The sequence below is a fragment of the Spermophilus citellus genome (assembly GCF_964194105.1).
Source record: "Spermophilus citellus genome assembly, chromosome: 3".
Taxonomy (NCBI): domain Eukaryota; kingdom Metazoa; phylum Chordata; class Mammalia; order Rodentia; family Sciuridae; genus Spermophilus; species Spermophilus citellus.
Window position 1 is genome coordinate 62222038 of NC_138184.1, and position 11087 is coordinate 62233124.

Genomic DNA, 11087 nt, shown 5'->3' on the forward strand with positions numbered 1-11087 from the left:
CTTTCATTGAAAGTGTTCTTCCCCAGTCACTGCTTAGGGCTACAAAAGAGTAAACAGAACATAGAGATAGAACGTGAAACTGCTTTATTGTGTCAAGTTTCAAGAAGCTAGCACAAACCCGGTTTTATTTATAGTTCCAAAAACATCTATCAATATAGGAGAAAACAGAGTGAAACCTAAAAATTCAAACTATTACTGGAAACGAACGCTTCAACATAGAAGAACGAAATTTTGGGTACCAAGTGGCCTTAGTGTACTGATCATTACCTGAGAGTATCATCAAGTTTGGGTGAAAAAATAGTTGCTGAGATTTCTGGAGACTCGTAACTTTTGGAATCTTGGCAACCCCTTTCAATGAAAGTGTTTCTCCACACTCACTGCTTAGGGCTACATCAAGAAGAAACAGAACATATAGATAGAACGTGAAACTGCTTTATTTTATCAAGTTTCAAGAAGCTAGCACAAACCGTGTTTGATTTAGAGTTGCAAATACATCTATCAATATAGAAGAAAACAGAGAAATGCCAAAATTCAAACTGTTACTGGAAAGGAACGCTTCAACATAGAAGAACGAAATTTGGGGAACCAAGTGGGCTTAGTGTACTGATCATTACCTGAAAGTATCATCCAGTTTGGGTGAAAAAATAGTTGCTGAAATTTCTGGAGACTGGTAATTTTTGGAAGCTTGGCAACCCCTTTCAATGAAAGTGTTTCTCCCAAGACACTGCTTAGGGCTACATCAAGAGGAAACAGGACATAGAGATAGAACGTGAACCTGCTTTATTGTGTCAAGTATCAAGAAGCTAGCACAAACCGTGTTTGATTTAGAGTTCCAAATACATCTATCAATACAGGAGAAAACAGAGTGAAACGCCAAAATTCAAACTGTTACTGGAAACGAACGCTTCAACATAGAAGAACGAAATTTGGGAAACCAAGTGGGCTTAGTATACTGATCATTACCTGAAAGTATCATTCAGTTTGGGTGAAAAAGTAGTTGCTGAGATTTCTGGAGACTCGTAATTTTGGAAGCTTGGCAACCCCTTTCAATGAAAGTGTTTCTCCCCTGTCACTGCTGAGGGATACATCAAGAGGTAATAGAACATAGAGATAGAATGTGAACCTGTTTCATTGTGTCAAGTTTCAAGAATCTAGCACAAACCGTCTTTGATTTAGAGTTCCAAATACATCTATCAATATAGGAGAAAACAGAGTGAAACGCCAGAATTCAAATTGTTACTGGAAAGGAACGCTTCAACATAGAACAATAAAATTTGGGAAACCAAGTGGGCTTAGTGTACTGATCATTACCTGAGAGTATCATCAAGTTTGGGTGAAAAAATAGTGGCTGAGATTTCTGGAGATTCGTAATATTTGGAAGATTGGCAACCGCTTTCATTGAAAGTGTTTTTCCCCAGTCACTGCTTAGGGCTACAAAAGAGTAAACAGAACATAGAGATAGAACGTGAAACTGCTTTATTGTGTCAAGTTTCAAGAAGCTAGCACAAACCCGGTTTTATTTAGAGTTCCAAATACATCTATCAATATAGGGGAAAACAGAGTGTAACCTAAAAATTCAATCTCTTACTGGAAACGAACGCTTCAACATCGAAGAACGAAATTTGGGGAACCAAGTGGGCTTAGTGTACTTAGTGTACTTAGTGTACCTGAAAGTATCATCCAGTTTGGGTGAAAAAATATTTGCTGAGATTTCTGGAGACTGGTAATTTTTGGAAGCTTGGCAACCCCTTTCAATGAAAGTGTTTCTCCCAAGACACTGCTTAGGGCTACATCAAGAGGAAACAGGACATAGAGATGGAACGTGAACCTGCTTTATTGTGTCAAGTATCAAGAAGCTGGCAAAAACCGTGTTTGATTTAGAGTTCCAAATACATCTATCAATATAGGAGAAAACAGAGTGAAACGCCAAATTTCAAACTGTTACTGGAAACGAACGCTTCAACATAGAAGAACGAAATTTGGGGAACCAAGTGGGCTTAGTGTACTGATCATTACCTGAGAGTATCATCAAGTTTGGGTGAAAAAATGTTTGCTTAGTTTTCTAGAGACTCGTACTTTTTGGAAACGTGGCAACCACTTTCAATGAATGTGTTTTTCTCCTGTCACTGCTGAGGGCTACATCAGGAGGAAACAGAACATGGAGATAGATCTAGAAACTGCTTTATTGTGTCAAGCTTCAAGAAGGTAGCACAAATCGTGTTTGATTTAGAGTTCCAAATACATCTATCAATACAGGAGAAAACAGAGTGAAACAGCAAAATTCAAAGTGTAACTGGAAACGAACGCTTCAACATAGAAGAACGAAATTTGAGGAACCAAGTGGGATTAGTATAGTGATCATTACCTGAAAGAATCCTCCAGTTTGGGTGAAAAAATTGTTGCTGAGATTTCTGGAGACTCGTAATTTTTGGAAGCTTGGCAAGCCCTTTCAATTAAAGTGTTTCTCCCCAGGCACTGCTTAGGGCTACATCAAGAGAAAACAGAACATAGAGACAGAATGTGAACCTGCTTTATTGTGTCAGGTTTCTAGAATCTAGCACTAACTGTGTTTGATTTAGAGTTTTATATACATCTATCAATATAGGAGAAAAGAGAGTGAAACGCCAAAATTCAAACTGTTACTTGAAAGGAATGCTTCAACATAGAAGAACGAAATTTGGGGAACCAAGTGGGCTTAGTGTACTGATCATTACCTGAAAGTGTCATCCAGTTTGGGTGAAAAAATAGTTGCTGAGATTTCTGGAGACTCGTAATTTTTGGAAGCTTGGCAACCCCTTTCAATGAAAGTGTTTCTCCCCAGTCACTGCTTAGGGCTACAACAAGAGGAAACAGAACATAGTGATAGAACGTGAAACTGCTTTATTGTGTCAAGTTTCAAGAAGCTACCACCAACCGTGTTTGATTTAGAGTTCCAAATACATCTATCAATATAGGGGAAAACAGAGTGAAACCTAAAAATTCAAACTGTTACTGGAAACGAACGCTTCAACATAGAAGAACGAAATTTGGGGAACCAAGTGGGCTTAGTGTACTGATCATTACCTGAAAGTATCATCCAGATGGGTGAAAAAATAGTTGCTGAGATTTCTGGAGACTCGTAATTTTTGGAAGCTTGGCAAGCCCTTTCAATGAAAGTATTCCTCCCCTGTCACTGCTTAGGGCTACATCAAGAGGAAACAGAACATAGAGATAGAACGTCAACCTGCTTTATTGTGTCAAGTTTCAAGAAGCTAGCACATACCATGTTTTTTTAGAGTTCCAAATACATCTATCAATATAGGGGAAAACAGAATGAAACCTAAAAATTCAAACTGTTACTGGAAACGAACGCTTCAACATAGAAGAATGAAATTTGGGGAACCAAGTGGGCTTAGTGTACTGATCATTACCTGAAAGTATCATCCAGTTTGGGTGAAAAAATAGTTGCTGAGATTTCTGGAGACTCGTAATTTTTGGAAGCTTGGCAACCCCTTTCAATGAAAGTGTTTCTCCCCAGTCACTGCTTAAGGCTACATCAAGAGGAAAAAGAACATAGAGATAGAACGTGAAACTGATTTATTGTGTCAAGTTTCAAGAAGCTAGCACAAACCGTGTTTGATTTAGAGTTCCAAATACATCTATCAATGTAGGGGAAAACGGAGTGAAACCTAAAATTCAAACTGTTACTGGAAACGAACGCTTCAACATAGAAGAACGAAATTTGGGGAACCGAGTGGGCTTAGTGTACTGATCATTACGTGAAAGTATCATCCAGTTTGGGTGAAAAAATAGTTGCTGAGATTTCTGGAAACTCGTAATTTTTGGAAGCTTGGCAACCCCTTTCAATGAAAGTGTTTCTCCCCAGTCACTGCTTAGGCCTACATCAAGAAAAAACAGAACATAGAGATAGAACGTGAAACTGCTTTATTATGTCAAGTTTCAAGAAGCTAGCACAAACCGTGTTTGATTTAGAGTTCCAAATACATCTATCAGTATAGTAGAAAACAGAGTGAAACACCAAAATTCAAACTGTTACTGGAAACGAACGCTTCAACATAGAAGAACGAAATTTGGGGAACCAAGTGGGCTTAGTGTACTGATCATTACCTGAAAGTGTCATCCATTTGGCTGAAAAAATGGTTGCTGAGACTTCTGGAGACTCGTAATTTTTGGAAGCTTGGCAACCCCTTTCAATGAAAGTGTTTCTCCCCAGTCACTGCTTAGGGCTACATCAAGAGGAAACAGAACATAGAGATAGAACGTGAAACTGCTTTATTGTGTCAAGTTTCAAGAAGCTAGCACAAACCGTGTTTGATTTAGAGTTCCAAATACATCTATCAATATAGGAGAAAACAGAGTGAAACGCCAAAATTAAAACTGTTACTGGAAACGAACGCTTCAACATAGAAGAACGAAATTTGGGGAACCAAGTGGGCTTAGTGTACTGATCATTACCTGAAAGTGTCATCCATTTTTGGAGAAAAAATAGTTGCTGAGATTTCTGGAGACTCGTAATTATTGGAAGCTTGGCAATCCCTTTCAATGAAAGTGTTTCTCCCCAGTCACTGCTTAGGGCTACATCAAGAGGAAAGAGAACATAGACATAGAACGTGAAACTGCTTTATTGTGTCAAGTTTCAAGAAGCTAGCACAAACCGTGTTTGATTTAGACTTCCAAACACATCTATCAATATGGGGGAAAATAGAGTGAAACCTAAAAATTCAATCACTTACTGGAAACGAACGCTTCAACATAGAGGAACAAAATTTGGGGAACGAAGTGGGCTTAGTGTACTGATCATTACCTGAAAGTATCATCCAGTTTGGGTGAAAAAATAGTTGCTGAGATTTCTGGAGACTAGTAATATTTGGAAGCTTGGCAATCCCTTTCAATGAAAGTGTTTCTCCCCAGTCACTGCTTAGGGCTACATCAAGAGGAAAGAGAACATGGAGATAGAACGTGAACCTGCTTTATTGTGTCAAGTTTCATGAAGCTAGCACAAACCCTGTTTGATTTAGAGTTCCAAATACATCTATCAATATAGGAGAAAACAGAGTGAAACGCCAAAATTCAAACTGTTGCTGGAAACGAACGGTTCAACATAGAAGAACGAAATATGGGAAACCAATTGGGCTTAGTGTACGGATCATTACCTGAAAGTATCATCCAGTTTGGGTGAAAAAATAGTTGCTGAGATTTCTGGAGACTAGTAATATTTGGAAGCTTAGCAACCCCTTTCAATGAAAGTGTTTCTCCCCAGTCACTGCTTAGGGCTACATCAAGACGAAACAGAACATAGAGATAGAACGTGAACCTGCTTTATTGTGTCAAGTTTCAAGAAGCTAGCACAAACCGTGTTTGATTTAGAGTTCCAAATACATCTATCAATATAGGAGAAAACAGAGAGAAACGCCAGAATTCAAACTGTTACTGGAAACGAATGCTTCAACATAGTAGAACGAATTTGGGAAACCAAGTGGGCTTAGTATACTGATCATTACCTGAAAGTACCATCCAGTTTGGGTGAAAAAATAGTTGCTGAGATTTCTGGAGACTCGTAATTTTTGGAAGCTTGGCAACACCTTAAATGAAAGTATTTCTCCACTGACACTGTTGAGGGCTATATCAAGAGGAAACAGAACATAGAGATAGAATATGAACCTGCTTTATTGTGTCAAGTTTCAAGAATCTAGCACAAACCGTGTTTGATTTAGATTCCAAACACATCTATCAATATAGGAGAAAACAGAGTGAAACGCCAAAATTCAAACTGTTACTGGAAACGAATGCTTCAACATAGAACAAAGAAATTTGGGAAACCAAGTAGGCTTAAGTACTAATCATTACCTGAAAGTATCATCCCGTTTGGGTGAAAAAATAGTTGCTGAGATTTCTGGAGACTCGTAATTTTTGGAAGGTTGGCAACCCCTTTTAATGAAAGTGTTTCTCCCCGCTCACTGCTTAGGGCTACATCAAGAGGAAACAGAACATGGAGATAGAACATGAAACTGCTTTATTGTGTCAAGTTTCAAGAAGCTAGCAGAAACCGTGTTTGATTTAGAGTTCCAAATACATCTATCCATATAGGAGAAAACAGAGTGAAATGCCAAAATTCAAACTGTTACTGGAAACGAACGCTTCAACATAGAAGAACGAAATTTGGAAAACCAAGTGGGCTTAGTGTACTGATCATTACCTGAAAGTATCATCCAGTTTGGGTGAAAAAATAGTTGCTGAGTTTTCTGGAGACTCGTAATTTTTGTAATCTTCGCAACCCCTTTCAATGAAAGTGTTTCTCCCCAGTCACTGCTTAGGGCTACATCAAGAGGAAACAGAAAACAGAGATCAAACGTGAACATGCTTTATTGTGTCAAGTTGCAAGAAGCTAGCACAAACCGTGTTTGATTTAGAGTTCCAAATACATATATCAATATAGGAGAAAACAGAGTGAAACACCAAAATTCAAACTGTTACTGGAAACGAACGCTTCAACATAGAGGAACGAAATTTGGGGAACCAAGTGGGCTTAGTGTACTGATCATTACCTGAAAGTATCATCAAGTTTGGGTGAAAAAATAGATGCTGAGATTTCTAGAGACTCGTAATATTTGGAAGCTTGCCAACCCCTTTCAATGAAAGTGTTTCTCCCCAGTCACTGCTTAGGGCTACATCAAGAGGAAACAGAATATAGAGACAGAACCAGAACCTGCTTTATTGTGTCAAGTTTCAAGAAGCCAGCACAAACCCTGTTTGATTTAGAGTTCCAAATACATCTATCAATATGGGGGAAAACAGAGTGAAACCTAAAAATTCAAAGTGTTACTAGAAAGGAATGCTTTAACATAGAAGAACGAAATTTGGGGAACGAAGTGGGCTTAGTGTACTGATCATTACCTGAAAGCATCATCCAGTTTGGGTGAAAAAATAGTTGCTGAGATTTCTGGAAACTCGTAATTTTTGGAAGCTTGGCAACCCCTTTCAATGAAAGTGTTTCTCCCCAGTCACTGCTTAGAGCTACATCAAGAGGAAACAGAACATAGAGATAGAACATGAAACTGCTTTATTGTGTCAAGTTTCAAGAAGCTAGCACAAACCGTGTTTGATTTAGAGTTCCAAATACATCTATCAATACAGGGGAAAACAGAGTGTAACCTAAAAATTCAATCTCTTACTGGAAACGAACGCTTCAACATGGAGGAACGAAATTTGGGGAACCAAGTGGGCTTAGTGTACTGATTATTACCTGAAAGTATCATCCAGTTTGGGTGAAAAAATAGATGCTGAGATTTCTGGAGACTCGTAATTTTTGGAAGCTTGGCAACCCCTTTCAATGAAAGTGTTTCTCCCCAGTCACTGCTTAGGGCTACATCAAGAGGAAACAGACCATAGAGACAGAACGCGAACCTGCTTTATTGTGTCAAGTTTCAAAAAGCTAGCACAAACCATGTTTGATTTAGAGTTCCAAATACATGTATCAATATGGGGGAAAACAGAGTGAAACCTAAAAATTCAATCTCTTACTGGAAACGAACGCTTCAACATAGAGGAACGAAATTTGGGGAACCAAGTGGCCTTAGTGTACTGATCATTACCTGAGAGTATCATCAAGTTTGGGTGAAAAAATAGTTGCTGAGATTTCTGGAGACTCGTAACTTTTGGAAGCTTGGCAACCCCTTTCAATGAAAGAGTTTCTCCACACTCACTGCTTAGGGCTACATCAAGAGGAAACAGAACATAGAGATAGAACGTGAAACTGCTTTATTTTATCAAGTTTCATGAAGCTAGCACAAACCGTGTTTGATTTAGAGTTCCAAATACATCTATCAATATAGGAGAAAACAGAGAGAAATGCCAAAATTCAAACTGTTACTGGAAAGGAACGCTTCAACATAGAAGAACGAAATTTGGGGAACCAAGTGGGCTTAGTGTACTGATCATTACCTGAAAGTATCATCCAGTTTGGGTGAAAAAATAGTTGCTGAGATTTCTGGAGACTGGTAATTTTTGGAAGCTTGGCAACCCCTTTCAATGAAAGTGTTTCTCCCAAGACACTGCTTAGGGCTACATCAAGAGGAAACAGGACATAGAGATAGAACGTGAACCTGCTTTATTGTGTCAAGTATCAAGAAGCTAGCACAAACCGTGTTTGATTTAGAGTTCCAAATACATCTATCAATACAGGAGAAAACAGAGTGAAACGCCAAAATTCAAACTGTTACTGGAAACGAACGCTTCAACATAGAAGAACGAAATTTGAGAAACGAAGTGGGCTTAGTGTACTGATCATTACCTGAAAGTATCATCCAGTTTGGGTGAAAAAATATTTGCTTAGTTTTCTAGAGACTCGTACTTTTTGGAAACTTGGCAAGCCCTTTCAATGAAAGTGTTTCTCCCCAGTAACTGCTTAGGGCTACATCAAGAGGAAACATAACATAGAGATAGAACGTGAACCTGCTTTATTGTGTCAAGTTTCAAGAAGGTAGCAAAAAGTGTGTTTGATTTAGAGTTCCAAATACATCTATCAATACAGGAGAAAACAGAGTGAAAAACCAAAATTCAAAGTGTAACTGGAAACGAACGCTTCAACATAGAAGAACGAAATTTGGGAAACCAAGTGGGTTTAGTATTCTGATCAATACCTGAATGTATCATTCAGTTTGGGAGAAAAAATAGTTGCTGAGATTTCTGGAGACTCGTAATTTTTGGAAGGTTGGCAACCCCTTTCAATGAAAGTGTTTCTCCCATGTCATTGCTGAGGGATACATCAAGAGGTAAGAGAACATAGAGATAGAATGTGAACCTGTTTTATTGTGTCAAGTTTCAAGAATCTAGCACAAACCGTCTTTGATTTAGAGTTCCAAATACATCTATCAATATAGGAGAAAACAGAGTGAAACGCCAGAATTCTAATTGTTACTGGAAAGGAACTCTTCAACATAGAAGAATAAAATTTGGAAAACCAAGTGGGCTTAGTGTACTGATCATTACCTGAGAGTATCATCAAGTTTGGGTGAAAAAATAGTGGCTGAGAATTCTGGAGATTCGTAATTTTTGGAAGATTGGCAACCGCTTTCTTTGAAAGTGTTTTTCCCCAGTCACTGCTTAGGGCTACAAAAGAGTAAACAGAATATAGAGACAGAATGCGAACCTGCTTTATTGTGTCAAGTTCCAAGAAGCCAGCACGAACCCTGTTTGATTTAGAGTTCCAAATACATCTATCAATATGGGGGAAAACAGAGTGAAACCTAAAAATTGAAACTGTTACTAGAAAGGAATGCTTTAACGTAGAAGAACGACATTTGGGGAACCAAGTGGGCTTAGTGTACTGATCATTACCTGAAAGTATCATCCAGTTTGGGTGAAAAAATAGTTGCTGAGATTTCTGGAGACTGGTAATTTTTGGAAGCTTGGCAACCCCTTTCAATGAAAGTGTTTCTCCCCAGTCACTGCTTAGGGCTACATCAAGAGGAAACATAACATAGAGATAGAACGTGAACCTGCTTTATTGTGTCAAGTTTCAAGAAGGTAGCACAAAGCGTGTTTGATTTAGAGTTCCAAATACATCTATCAATGCAGGAGAAAACAGAGTGAAACACCAAAATTCAAAGTGTAACTGGAAACGAACGCTTCAACATAGAAGAACGAAATTTGGGAAACCAAGTGCGCTTAGTATTCTGATCATTACCTGAAAGTATCATTCAGTTTGGGTGAAAAAATAGTTGCTGAGATTTCTGGAGACTCGTAATTTTTGGAAGCTTGGCAACCCCTTTCAATGAAAGTGTTTCTCCCCTGTCACTGCTGAGGGATACATCAAGAGGTAATAGAACATAGAGATAGAATGTGAACCTGTTTTATTGTGTCAAGTTTCAAGAATCTAGCACAAACCGTCTTTGATTTAGAGTTCCAAATACATCTATCAGTATAGGAGAAAACAGAGTGAAACGCCAGAATTCAAATTGTTACTGGAAAGGAACGCTTCAACATAGAACAATAAATTTGGGAAACCAAGTGGGCTTAGTGTACTTATCATTACCTGAGAGTATCAACAAGTTTGGGTGAAAAAATAGTGGCTGAGATTTCTGGAGATTCGTAATTTTTGGAAGATTGGCAACCGGTTTCATTGAAAGTGTTTTTCCCCAGTCACTGCTTAGGGCTACATCAACAGGAAACAGAACATAGAGATAGAAGATGACACTGCTTTATTGTTTCAAGTTTCAAGAAGCTAGCACAAACCCAGTTTGATTTAGAGTTCCAAATACATCTATCAAAATAGGAGAAAACAGAGTGAAACGCCAAAATTCAAACTGTTACTGGAAAGGAACGCTTCAACATAGAAGAACGAAATTTGGGGAAACAAGTGGCATTAGTGCACTGATCATTACCTGAGAGTATCATCAAGTTTGGGTGAAAAAATAGTTGCTGAGATTTCTGGAGACTCGTAACTTTTGGAAGCTTGGCAACCCCTTTCAATGAAAGTGTTTCTCCACACTCACTGCTTAGGGCTACATCAAGAGGAAACAGAACATAGAGATAGAACGTGAAACTGCTTTATTTTATCAATTTTCTAGAAGCTAGCACAAACCGTGTTTGATTTAGAGTTCCAAATACATCTATCAATATAGGAGAAAACAGAGAGAAATGCCAAAATTCAAACTGTTACTGGAAAGGAACGCTTCAACATAGAAGAACGAAATTTGGGGAACCAAGTGGGCTTAGTGTACTGATCATTACCTGAAAGTATCATCCAGTTTGGGTGAAAAAATAGATGCTGAGATTTCTGGAGACTCGTAATTTTTTGGAAGCTTGGCAACCCCTTTCAATGAAAGTGTTTATCCCCAGTCACTGCTTAGAGCTACATCAAGAGGAAACAGAACATAGAGATAGAACGTGAAACTGCTTTATTGTGTCAAGTTTCACGAAGCTAGCACAAACCGTGTTTGATGTAGAGTTCCAAATACATCTATCAATATAGGGGAAAACAGAGTGTAACCTAAAAATTCAATCTCTTACTGGAAACGAACGCTTCAACAGAGGAACGAAATTTGGGGAAACAAGTGGGCTTAGTGTACTGATTATTACCTGAAAGT